Consider the following 13659-nt stretch of genomic DNA (forward strand, 5'->3'; position numbering starts at 1 on the left):
AGTTGCTTTTCAAGCCTGTACGTGCCCCTCTAGATGACTTGGTAGGTGGGAAGATGTAAAAGGACAATATAATGATTGGCACTTACTCTTTTGTATCTTACGAGTTCTGATGTGGGAAACTGCATTTTATGGCCAACAGCTTTCTCCCTAGTGCAGTCCTTGTTTCCAGATAGTTAGAGAATGTAACTGAGCTAGTCAGATTGAAGGCTGTAAAAACACTCCCTCAATTGACAAAAGCTGGAGCATTTCCAGCACCTTTTGTTTAACTATTTAAAACAAAAATTAATAGTTTAAAAGGTTAGTGTAAACTTAAGTATTTGAATCAATGATTGAGAGGTCTTCTGAAAGTGCTGAGTCTTCTGAAGTAAGTATATACAAGAGTTGTGGCAGTCATAAAGGTTTCTTTTTCTTTTCAGTCATGTCTATCTGACACAGCTATTAAACACATGAGCTGCGTGAGGTAATACCATATATTGGATCAACTTGTGTTGCTGACTGTGACAAACTTTCAAGTTCACACAAAGCTTTTCTTCAAGTCTGGAAAACTTACTCAGACATGAAGAAGAGCTCTGTTAGCTGGAAAGCTCGTCTCTTTGGCCAACAGAAGTTGGTTCAATAAAAGATATTGCATAACCTATCTTGTCTTCTTAATACCCTGGAACTGACATGGCTATAGCAATATTGCATACAGAATTTTGTTTTGATGTGGTTGTGTAAATTGAACATATTTTGCTTTTAATTTTTTGGAGTAGAACATGTCTTGAATTGACATCACTGTATTCACATTCTAAAGCTTAATCTCTTTCAAAACCACGTATCTTTCAAAGACTGTTCCAGATTGCTTTTTCCTGCTTCATTCTTGGGGGGCAGGGGGAAGCCATCTTATAGCATACTATAATAATTTTTAAAAATATATATAAAGTCCGTCCTCGCCAACTAATTGCATTACAGGTTTTTTACTTGATGCACTTGGAAGTAGTAGAATTAACAAACCTGAATGTATCCAGGTTTAAAATGCTACAACAGCTTTAGCAAGTTCCATATTATATACAGTATCACTAATGCTGCTGCAGTTAAGAATTTGCATAAATCTGTATGCTTATAAGGCTGTTACAGAACAGCTGGGCTGGTTCAAGAGCCAGGCAATACTGTTGTAGTTGGCATATTAAATTTAAAGGATTAGAAGCCGGGACCACACTCCTCTACATTTCACCAGTGTCTCTTAGGAGTACAGCCCTGCAGATGAGCGGATACTAATGTCTGTCCGTAGATATCTGCAGGCTAACATTTGAATCGGCTCAGGACTCTAAAGATCAGGCCAATATTTATGCTCCATAACTAGCAATCAGTTGCCATCTATTTACAGAAGTGTTGTAGTTAAAATTTGTAGAGATTGGCTTTTATCAGGTAAAACAACTAAACTTGAAATGACCACTTCTGAAATTCTAAGTGGGATTCTTCTCAAGTACTGACTTTCACGGAATTTTGTTGCATCACAACTTGTGGGGCTAAATTTTCAAAATAGATTAGGCAGTTGGGTATACAATTCCACACACCTTACAGGGTCTGTCTCAACTCACAGGAAAAAGTGCTGAGTATTAAGTCTGAGAATCACCCCTCCCCTTTAAAAACAAAGGGCACCCAAAAATCACTGCAAACGTAAGATACGGGGTTTCAAACAGTGAAATATGTGGAGAACGTAGTAGTTCGTGTCTCATTATTAAAAAAAAAAAAGCTTAGTTCCATGTGGAGCCCATGCTGCTAATGAGTTTTATAATCAAAGGTGGTTTGTTTCCTTTTTAAAATGTGACATGTAAGCTGTTTAGGAGCTACTCCTTTGTGCACTGGAGGCAGGCACTGTATGTGTGTTGGAAATATGGTGCTAATGTTGCATTTTCTGTACTTACCATTCAGCATTTTAGCCTGATTCTCTCTGGTGTGCAGTCTTGCCATGCTCATTTTACAGATTATCTGAAAGACCTCAGATTTATGTTTAAGAAATCTGTTTTTTAACCCAATGAAACCTTCATCCATTTTAATGACTGTTTACATGCCTTACCTGCAAAGTGTGAACTTCTAATTCTTCCTTGATGAGAAAATTTAAATTTTGTCAAAGGAACCTGACCAATTGAAACTCTTGTCCAGTAACATCCCTGGTCCAGCAGGACCACAGATGTTGCTGAACTGGAGAGTGCCTGGATGAGAGGGCTTCAGCTGTTGGGCTGCAGAGGAGCACTGTGGCTGGCAGGGAGGCCTGCTCTGGGGAGCCCCTGGGGCGGGGAGCCAGGTTGGGAAGCCTTGCTGCAGTTGGGGAGCCCTACTTAGGGGAACTCAGCTTGGGCTGGGGATTCCTGCCAGGAGCCCAGTGGCAGGGAGCCCAGCTGGGCCATGGAGTCCAGCCAGCAGCCCCATGGCAGTGGAAAGCCCCTCTGGAGCTGGGGAATCTGACAGCTTGCAGCAGGGAACCAGCTGGGGCACAGACCCCACTAGTAGCCCTGCAGCCACAGGGAACTTGACTGGGGCAGGGAACCCGGCAGGAGCGGGGCACCCCCTCCACTCACAGGCAACCTGGAGACAGGAAGCCTACTGGAGTCTGGCCAGCAGGCTGGTGGCCTACGGTAGGACAGCCAGGAAGCCTGGCCTCCCCTTGTCCAGCAAGGTCCTTCATTTGGGACCGCTCATCTCCCAGAGGTGCTGGACAAGGGAGATACAATCTGTAGTTGTATCACATGCCTCTTTTTTTAATCTGGCTTTTCCTCAACATAGTGCCTTTTTATCTTGCGGTATAAGACTAACAGTTTACAGAAGAATGGTCTTGCTAGGTTTGAGACTGGTAACACATGACCAATACCAATATTGTTAAAAGGTTTATCTTCCTGGTTCACTTAAAGTTAAAAAAGGAGTTTGTCTCCATTTTTTAAAGTTATTATGTATCCTTAGTTGCCTTGATGTTACTAGATTATATTATTTCTGTTTGACTTAGTTTCACATTATCTTCACAACCTGACTCTTTAAGTACATAAACCTCTTAGTTGGTAATAAAGTGCACAGGGATAATACATATGCCTTTCCTGTTGATAATGATTTGCAGGTGTATATATCAAATGACAGCGAACAGAGTTCTGCATTGATGTTCACTGACATATAGCAGTATTAATTTGCAACTGCCCAGATCTGATGGTTATAGGTGGTGGCTCTCCAGAGACAAAACAGAATCTTAATACATAGACTTGGATGGAAGGCTTATTTTTAGGATAACCAGAGGTAGTCCTTTTCTAACCTGAGAAAAATGTTGAAAAAATAATTGGCAAATGAATGATAGTTGGGATTTATAAAATCTTTGTTTTTCAACTTTATTTAATTTTATTTCTTTTTATCTAGATCTAGGCCAAATTGCGCCTGCTTGGTTCCACATGAGACAAGCTTATTGCACCATGATAATTGCCTGAAACAGTGTTTGCCAATTTTATTTGGCCATGGAACCCTTTTTAAACTCTAAAGAATTTTGGGGAGCTCGTCATAAGTCTTCTATATGGAGCTGAAAAAGTAGATCACAAATAAGTAAGCATAATAATAGACAAATGCTAAACAAAGTCATGAGACCAACATTTAGTTTAATTGCACATTTAAAAACAAAAATCACATTTAATTGATTTAATAAAGAGAGTAAGGGGATTCATGGTGGCCTATAGTAGGTGATTGCACCACTGATTTAAGTGTGCACACAGTGCTGAATAGTAAAATCATCTTCCCCACTCTGTGGCTAAGCTGCTATTACACAGACACACTTACTTTGGAAAGACAAATTAAAATTGTTTTTAATAAAATTCACAAATGCTTAAATATTATTTTTAATCATAAAATGTTATTGTAATGGAACTTGCTTGCGGAATCCTTACTTTCACTTTGCAGAACCATGGTTCCATGGAACGCCATTTGAGAAACACTGGCCTAAAACATTACCATGTAACCAACAAAACTCCGTTTGTTCTTACTATTTGTTTGGATTTTTTTTAAAGTTCCATTATTTCCTGGGGCTTCAGAGTGCAGGGCTATTGTCTATTAGGCCTCAGCATCACACAGTTAGAGACTAGCTGGTTCGTTTTAAATGGGTAGTCTTTCCAAGGTGACTTGATCAGAAACAGGGTCAAGATTCAAGCTTTGGATACCTGTGACTTTCCTGATGGTGAACGTATCTTTGTTTCCTCACAGATGATGATTTTTACTCAACATGGCCATAGCTGACTCTTCACTGGTGTCTTCCTGAGCCTTTTCACCCTTTTAAAACCCTTACTCTAAGATGCATGAATGAGGTTCCCTCCACTACTCATGGTTGATCACTTGATCTGTGCTCTGAGGTTGACCACTACAAATGTAAGTGGTGCAGCCAAACTTTTTGAGAATGATTTATGCTTGTCAGTTCAGTATGTCTGCATGAACCAGCCAGGTTGTTGAAATCGGTGCAGGATGTCCACAAATGTACATTCTAGTGCAAAATGGAACCTGAATTCCACCTATGGCTTCCTGGAACTTGGCACGGTAGAAGATGCATACAAGGTGACACACTGTATTGTAGATAGCATCTGCACAGTTTGTGCCTCTGAGACGTACACGTAGTAATGTTGTCAGCTGTGGTTATATCATTGCAGGAAGGACTTTGGTTTTGAGTCTCTTATATCATCAGTCTCTTTAGGTGATGCTTGAGAAGGTAAGGAGCATGCAGTTTACAGAATATTTTTACATTTTATTTTTCTGATTTCTAATGTGATATTGCTGAAATGTTTCCCTCTTTGTGCTTTTCTTAGGATACTAAGTGTGGAAACCATTCCAGGCTGGAATCCCAGCAGAGGGCATTTATCTGAGTGATTCTTTCTGGTCCAAACAGCTTCCATCTCCTTATGCAGTGACTTCCTGGAGAACAGGAGGGACATGTGAGTCCTCTGTGAGAAACCAGTAACTGCTCTAGTGCTGTGGGGACAGTAAGTAGAGAACGGAATGGATTGGCAAGGAGGTGGGAGAGGGCAAAGCTTTGTCTTTTGATAAATGTCATCTTACCTATTTTCTCTCTTTCAGATCTTGGAGGGAAAGGAAGTTGCACTGCCAACAAGCCCCAGGCTCCATTACAATATGTATATAGCTCTATTGATTTAAAGCTGTTAAATTCTTAGTTTGTACTAGTGCTCCTGTTAATGTTTGATTTCTGTGACAGATGTGCTGAGTTCTAGAGTTAATTTTTAATTTTATTGAAAATGTTTAAACTTCCTTTAATGTCATTTTTGAAAAAAAATAAAGATTTAATTAAGCCATCAGATGCCTTCAATTACGTGGGACGGGGGAGGCATTTTTAGGGGAATAGAGGCTAACCTGCTGTTTGGGCTTGCCTGGAAAAGGAGAGCAGCACTGAACAGAATTGTGTATTGTCTCTGCTGCTTTTGGGTCTGCTTGGAACCTTTGTGGCATTCATGCATTGCCAGGAGACAAGCGCTGTTCTGGACTGCCTGTACGGGGAGTGAAGGATGAAGAGGAAAAATTCAGGATTCTGTTGAGAGACTCAGTTTGGCTGCAGCACCTGTGCTTTCTGCTTCACTTGTGCTGGAAAATTTCAGACTGACCTTACCGGCCAGAGGCGTTCTTGAGACTTGGCTGGAGCGGGTGCTAATGTAACAGTACTAGAAACCTGCAATACATTCGAAACATACAGCGCTTAGCATTTTGTGTACATGGAACACACGACTGAATAGCGGATCCTCTAGTTGAGGCAGGGGTGTAGCTACAGGTGGGCCATGGCTGACCCACGTAGCATCCAGGCCCACCCAAATCGGGGCCAGAGCCCCCAGGTGATCAAATTGAGATGCCTGACCTCAGCTGGCTGCCCTTCTGGCATATGCAAGGATGTGTGGGCAGGGCAAATGCTGGGCCTGGAAACGGGGGCAGTAGTGCACGGCATGCTGGAAGGAGGGGTTGCAGCTGGGTTGACGGACGCTGAGTTGAGGTTGGAATTGTTGGCCAGAGTTCAAGTTCTGGCAGGGTCCTCCTTTGCCATGTGTGTGCCCTAGGTGACTGCTGAGCAATAAGAGGGAGTGGGGAGAGGCTGGTCCCCCATCCCACCTGCCCCCCTACTAGGACAATGGCTCTTTCATCCCTCCTGCATGCCCAGTCCTTTCTCTCCTCACCCCTGATGTGGGCTTCAGATCCCTCTCCTCCACTTCTGCCTTTTCACCCATCATTGGTTGCACACCTGAAGGCTGGGCCCACCCACTTTTCCTGTCCTAGTTCACATCTCTGAGTTGAGGCAGCAGTCTGAATCACTGTAGCAGCTGTCCCTAGATTGTCCTTCTCATGGGTGATTTTTTTGGTGTCAGCATCCCCTCCTGTCATCCTTATAGCCTAATGAATTAATATCCCTTTTCAGCATTTGTCTTTTAACAAGCGTAAGGACATTTGATTGTTCCTTCAACTTGTAGACAGCTCCATCTTTTACCAGGAGATAGGAAACTGAAAACTTTCCACATGATTCACTCTAGCAAGCACTCATTCAAACAGATTTTCGCTTGCTTGTCTTCTTAAATATTTATAGCTTTTAGGGAATGAAGGCTGTAGCTATAGCTATTGTGGCTTAATTAGACTATTATAAATTCTATTTTCAGATTTGTTTTTTATGCTGCAAAACTCATATTCTTGCTTAAAATTTGTAACATGAATTTTCCTTCTTGGTAGGAAGATAATTTAAAAAGATACTATTCATGTGAATTTTCATTCATTAAAAAAATCACTTATCTGATTTAAAAAAAGTGATATTTTTAAAATAAACATAAAAATGTTGACTGAAGTTTTCTACTCCCCTCCTGTGTTTAAGACTGTCTTTTTGGAAGGGCTAGAAAACAGCATCACTGGTCTTTCTTGCGTCCAACCCTCTTGCCCTTTTTCTGTGCACGCAACTGCTTCCTGCCTCTTTGTTGTGAGTCTCCTGTTGCTGTTTGTGTAAATGCTCCCAGTGTGTTCTAGGATAGAGTCTGCATGCAAATGACAGGCTGCCAGAGCAGTGAAGGGGCATGAATCCAATGACCAACAAAATACAAAAATAACTCAACAAAAAGTCCTCCCACATGTGCAAAGCCATCAGGAGAGGGGTGGAGGAGATATTTTTCTCCGATCTCTATCCTAGAAATATTAAGGGTTGTCTATAACAATACTACACATAAATGGAATCTTTCAAGCAGAGGGTCTCAAAGCAAAAACACTTGGACAATAAGACACCAAGGATGCTGTTTTATTCATTTTTCCTCTTTTTGGGAGGGCAAAATCTCTCCTTTTTCATTTCTCTCCCTGTATCTTTAAATTTCCACCTTAATTTCCCGATTCTGTGAACAAGTTATGCAGGCATGTAACTTTCTACTCACAGGGATAGACCCATTGGTATTTCCAGGGATTGCTTCCATGCTGTGTGTGCATGTATAAGTGCTTTCAAAATCAGGACTGACGACTGGGCTGCTCGTAGGCTATGATATAAGGCATTCATTCTTTTCCCTAGTCGTCCTTGTGGTTTCAATTGCTGTATTACTTCTGCAGTGTTCCCAGTCTGGCAATTAGACCCTGGAATTGAAGTCTGGGAAGCAAGAATATAGGGTCGGAAAATCCTTTTCCGGTTACGTGTCAGTGGTTGTAAAATGGCCTTCATTGTATGCTTTTCATCCAAGGGTTTCAAAGTAATTTTGCAAGCAAGTTAAAATTCAAACACCCTTGTGAGATAGATAAATAGCATTCAGCAGATGACTAAACATGGTCACGGTGGCTTATTCACCTGAGGTCACGTAGTAAGCCAGTGGCAGAACTGGGAAAGGAATAGAGGAGTTTTAAGGTAATATTTTCAAAACATTTTGCCACGGCAGTGGGCAATTTTACATCATGCTGACTGAAAGTAGAAATGTTGCAGTCACTTACTCCATATTACATTCTTATTTTGGGGGATATTTTCATTTTAGATCACATTGAGGTTTTCAAAGCAGATTTTAGGCATGTTGACATCCTGTTGGAACACCGTTTTCCCCCCTTGTAGACCTCTGAGGACTCAGTTGGAAGGGTTTGTGTTTCTACTAGTTTTATCCTGTGTGTTGCGCTCTGAATTTTAATGTATAAGATAGTTGCCAACAAGCTGCTTGATTAAAATCTAAATGAACACACGTGAATACACTTGCATGTGCTGTAACAACTCTTTCCAAGAAATTCCTGAGGGATTTTTTTAGGTGGTAATTTATGGCTTGGCATCACTAAGGTCTGAGTGAAAATTATGCCTCTTAAAATATACCGATGATTTTAAAAGTAAAAAATTATATAAACAACTGGCTGAACTGTGTTTTTATTGATGAAAACAGACTGGTTTCAAAGGAGCTTTTTGGTGCTCCCAGTAAATGCTTTTTTGAGAAGAAAGCTGTATGAAAAATCATTAGCTTGTGCTCCCTCTTTCCAACGCCAGTTTTGCAGTACAAACATTTGCAGGCATAGTTTGTCAGGGAGGTGAAGAGGTGTAATGCATGACGAACACTGCTGTGCCAACAGTAGCCCATAGTCTAGGCAGAGTTATATTGGCAAAAGTGTGCTTTTGCCAGTTGAGCTTGTTTTCTTGAGACTCTGCGTGTAGTGCTGGGGCTGGAAAAAGGTATACCAGCAAAAGAGTAATTTTGCTTGCATAAGTTGCACATAGAGCTAGGAGTGTTTTACCACTGAGGTATACCAGTGGACCCGTATTGGCAGAGTGTTCATAGTATAGACGTGGCTTGACTCTTTCTCCCCTGCCTCATTTCTAGAAGGCAGGTGTGATTCTAACCAACACTGAAGCTCTTGTTGATTTGGGTGTGTTTTTAGACTCCTGAGTTATGATATCCCAGTATCTCAAAGGTGTGCTTTAAAATCCTTACTGCATTTAAACAAGCCTGTCAGTGCCTGTCCACACTTAAAAAAAAAAAAAAAAAAAATCCTCGGGTTCATACCATTTTGTTGATGTTGAAAGACCACTGTTAGAGAAGTGACTCTATTGCTTTTTTGGCAAGAGCCACGTGATTGGTAAGATGAAATAACTTTTCTTTAGCTACACATCATCACAGTTGTGGTCAGTCTCTGGGATTTGTGGTATGCCTTCCATCCCTTCCAGACTCTCCGTTCTCCTTCCAAGCAGCTGGTATCTGTAACTGAGTAGGTTTTATGGGCAACATTTGCCTGAGAGTAGGTTTTATGGGCAACATTTGCCTGACTGAGGTTGAACAAACACTATAGTATAATATGTTAGGTCATTTAAAGTGAATCATACTGATCCAAAAGAGCTCAGCCATTTGAAAAATAACACACCAGGGTTGGGTGAGACTTGACGCATTCAGTTTTGGGCTACTGGGATTTTACTCCCGACAGCTACTTACGTCTTGTCTGCAAGGACAGGCTCTGTTTTGTTTTGAATTTGCACTCTTATGCATTCCAGCAGATGGCTCAAGTAAGGCATGCTGACCCCATTTCTGTTTGCTGGCATGCTGTATGTTCTTCACTTGGATTAAAGGTGAGGCTCGGGTGCTGGTTTGTATCATAAACATGCCATGTAATTACACTGAGGGGTTTGAAAGAGCGCTCCCACATGCTTTCCTCTTGTGCCCTCTGGATAAGTATAGTTGCTAGTTGGGTTGATTCCTGTAATATGTTGCAAACTTCATTGTTGCTTTGGACTGTGCTGCATGATTTCACTCATGATTAACTAGGGTCCCAATCTGTCTTCTGGGAATTGATTTATGGCAGGGGTCACTCTGTGCTGAAACAGACTCTGAGAAACATTCTGGTATGGTATGCCTGTTCTCATCAGCTTTTTTTTGTGTGTGCGCCAATACAGAATGGGCATAAATGAAATTATCAGGTAATGCAGTGTTTCTCAAACTTTTTTATAAAATTACCCATTTTTTAAAAAATAATTTAAATACCCCCCCCCCCAGATTTCTCTTGTGTACCCCTAAGGATACGTCTACCACTGGTTGAGAAACATGGTCCTGATGTAATCTGAGGTCTTGAAACAAGTGACATTCAACCTTTCCAGATTACTGTACCCTTTTCAGGAGTCAGATTTGTTCTGCATACTAGCAAGCTTACATCTCACTTAAAAACGACTTACAAAAACATGCCAAAATATCACGGACTACTACTGAAAACTTGTGGACTTTCTGCTGTCTTATTATTAAATAAATGAATTGGACTAGAAATATTGTACTTACATTTCAGCATAAGGCATGTGCAGCAGTAGAAACAAGTCACTGTCTGAATGAACTTTTAGATAATACTGACTTTACTAGTGTTTTTATGTAGCCTTTTGTAAAACGAGGCAAATATCTAGAGTTGATGTATTCCTGGGAGAACCTTGGTGTATCTCTGGTTGATAAACATGCGATAGTGTATGTTAAACTGATTTGTCTAAACCCAGATCAGTGTCATGACTATCAAAATCTTACATTGCTCTGTTCCAGTTCAGCAAGGGTAAAAACATTCTTCTCAATTGCTGGAATGGGGATGGTTTCCATTATCCTGTACAGTTGTTTAGATGTGTATTCTGTCTAGGAAATTCCCTATGGATGGGAGTGCGAGTTGGTATAGGCAATTAATAGTCTTTGCTTTGTAGTGCTGTAATCTTTTTCTGTTGTATGACGACAGAAGCAGCTGCTTTGAGGGTAGTTATGTACAGTGGGAGTGAAGCTGCCAGTGAGTAAAATTACTGCAAACTCAAGCCATACAGCTTGCCAAAAACCACTAAGATTTTCAATGTATTTACTTTTGCTGTCGTAATCCAGCTTTAAACATCTGTGTAATTAGGGGTTTTGGCAATATATGTGATATATTAGCACAGTTTACGTTAAAGAAGGAAAAAACCACAGCACATTATATTTTTGTAATGGTGTTGGTTTTATGGATTCCATATCATCCAAGCATAATTATGTATAAAATTCTAGACGTGCTTAACCCATTGCAACATCTGTGACAGATGAATAATGTTAAGTAAACAGATTAGTTTTCACTGCTTGGTATGTTCAGTTAAAAGTGTGATTAGGCCACAACATAGCTACTAAATTTGGAGATTTACTTTAAAAAAGAAAAAAAAAGCCAGGGGAGGGGAAACTGTTGTATGTGTACTTGTATGTCCCTATAGATAGATAAATTATTCTAGAAATTACTTTTTTTTTTTTTTTAAATTCATTCTTTGCCTTTTCCATTCTTTTGCTACAAATTCCATTGGATACCTATTTCTATCTTTAAATTGCCATTCTTTTCTGGTAACTGTGCCAAAAAGATTTTTTTAAAGGCTATTGGTGCATGCTCATGGGGGAGAATGTTCTCACATTTATTGCAAAGGCATAAAATATCCAGAAACTTTGAAAGATGTTTGAGTTGCTGTTCAGGCAATAAATAAATAATTTGTAGAGTATGTCCTCTGGAGTAACTTTGGTTGGATCTGATTTAGGTGCTTGCTAGTAGTTGCTGCCTTACCTGGGGCTCTGTCTACGTTACACAGCTTTTAGCAGCAAGTTTGTGTCGACAGTCCTTTCACTAAAAGTCAGCATGTGTAAATGCTGTTTGTTGGCACTTTTGCTAGGGGGAAGAAAGTGCATCTTGCCCCCATGAACGGCTTTCCCTCCTGCCGACGACTTTTACACTTGCATTTGCCCTGGCCATACTTACCTTTGGAGCTGGAGCCTGAAGCACATCTGAGCCACAAATGTTTGTTATTCAGTTGCAAATGTACATAGCCATATTATTCTGGTTTCTGTATGTTACATACAAACAACAGAGGACCTGTAACTATTTCCATTCTGTCTACCCAGTGATTATAGGACTGCTCTAATGGGGAGGATTTCTTCATGGAGAAATAGAAAAAAAAAAAAAAAAAAAAAAAAAAGCATTGGTTCATGATGGTGTCAGTTAATGCTCTTCATGTTTTTTAAACTAAATTGTTCTTTGTGCGAATCCTAGAAAATGTGATATGTTTGTGGAATGAAGTTGAGCCATGCTTAGGAGAGGCTTTTGTCACGTGCCTTTTAACAGTACTTAAAATGTTGAGGCCCAGTTCAGCTGGGCAGCTCCTGCACTAGTTTACAGGTAGAGAAACAAACTGAACTAATTTCTGCTTTTTGTGAAAGATTGTCCAATCATATATATGTCCTATAAAAGCTTATATGAGTAAATTCTGATTTCATAAACAATAGCTCTGTATGTGGAGACTTGCTTTCCTGTGCATAAACCAAAGCTTTTACTGTAGTATTTGTAGTTGTATTTTGCTGTAGTTTAATGTGAGATGAAAAAACATACACTATGGTGCCAATACTGCAGATCTTGTGGGCAGTCCTTAGAGAGGCAGTCCTATTGAAGTTCTGTATCCTACATTCTTGCATGTGACAGAGCTGGTATTCTTGGATACCTTCTGTCCAGTCCAGAACCTCTGACAGGAGTATGTTGCTCCTCTTACTCTGCCTGGTTGATGTGCACAGCAGCATGCTCTCTCTGGTAGGTAATGTTGCCTCCCCCTAGAATGGGGATAACAGTAGAAAATCCACCTGTGAGAAGCAGGTCTGACCTGTTGTTTAGTGAAGTAATTTATAATCAGCCAGGCTAAGTTCCGTTTGTATTCTTGTATTACTGACACTCAGTGATAGCCCAGTCCTTCTGCTAGGTGAGTCATGTTAAATCTAGGTTTAAGCTTGGCTCTGACCTAAGCATTCTCCAGTGAAGCTGCATCTTCCAAGTAGGGTTGAATTTAACCAGTAATCTCAAATGTTGAGTTGACTCCTTGTCCCTTCTTTAGCTACCAAAGGCCTAGTTTACACTTACTAAGAGAGAGATGGTGGGGGAATTGATCTCCCGGGGATTGATTCAGTAGGTCTGCTAAAGCCATACTAAATTGATGGCTGATCATACTTCTGTCAACTCTGGTACTCCACTGGATCAAGAAGAGTAAGGGGAGTTGATGGGAGCGTTTCTCCTGTTGACCTCATTGTAGTGGGAGGCTGTGGTCTATCTAAGATTCATGTAGCTGGAGTTGCACACCTTAATTGGACATTGTCCCCTAGTGTAGACCTGGCCTTAGACTATGTCTGTGCTGTGCTGTGCTGTGCTGCTGCGATAGCTGTGTTGGTGGCAGAGCATCTTACACCAGCTTAGTGCTATGCATGCTGGAGTTTGTGACTGTTAGTTACAAGTGGTTTTTTCCCACATCCCTTGATAAGAGAAGTTTTACTGACAAAAGTACTAGTGTAGGCATAGCCTTAGTCAAAGGTGAGAAGATAACTGTAATGCGTCAGGAGATGGTGAATATAAATACAGATGAATTTGATAAGAGAAGTTTTGAGTTGCTGTTAGCCCTGGTCCTGGAAACTTTAGCTGAGATTTTAAATCCTGTTTTCATTCTCACCAGGAATCATGTGGACAGCTCGATACCTAGGTTCTTTGTCTTGGGCAATGGACAAAAATTAGCTAGGCTTTGTTAAACTTCCTTGTGGCATCTATCTCCCCTTCCTGGACCATGATCTTGGAAGCAGAAGTTTGAGTCGCTGGATCTGGGGATGCTGTCATAAAAATCCTGTTAGCCGAACATAATTTTAGAGTGCATTTCCCAGAAATGGGGATTCTTCACCAGTGAATGGT

The 13659-nt window shown here is 40.7% G+C and overlaps 1 protein-coding gene and 1 long non-coding RNA gene across 3 annotated transcripts in view; both read left to right on the forward strand.

Moving 5' to 3' along the window:
- The window catches only part of RERE (arginine-glutamic acid dipeptide repeats), a 466804-nt gene that overhangs the window by 123452 nt on the left and 329693 nt on the right, over positions 1 to 13659 (forward strand). The window lies entirely within an intron of this gene.
- Positions 4562 to 5196, forward strand: LOC142025609 (uncharacterized). Its single transcript, XR_012648685.1, has 3 exons — positions 4562 to 4708; positions 4806 to 4979; positions 5074 to 5196. It is a non-coding gene; the product is annotated as an uncharacterized LOC142025609 (long non-coding RNA).

Source organism: Carettochelys insculpta, chromosome 23, assembly GCF_033958435.1.
Source record: "Carettochelys insculpta isolate YL-2023 chromosome 23, ASM3395843v1, whole genome shotgun sequence".
NCBI classification, from domain to species: domain Eukaryota; kingdom Metazoa; phylum Chordata; order Testudines; family Carettochelyidae; genus Carettochelys; species Carettochelys insculpta.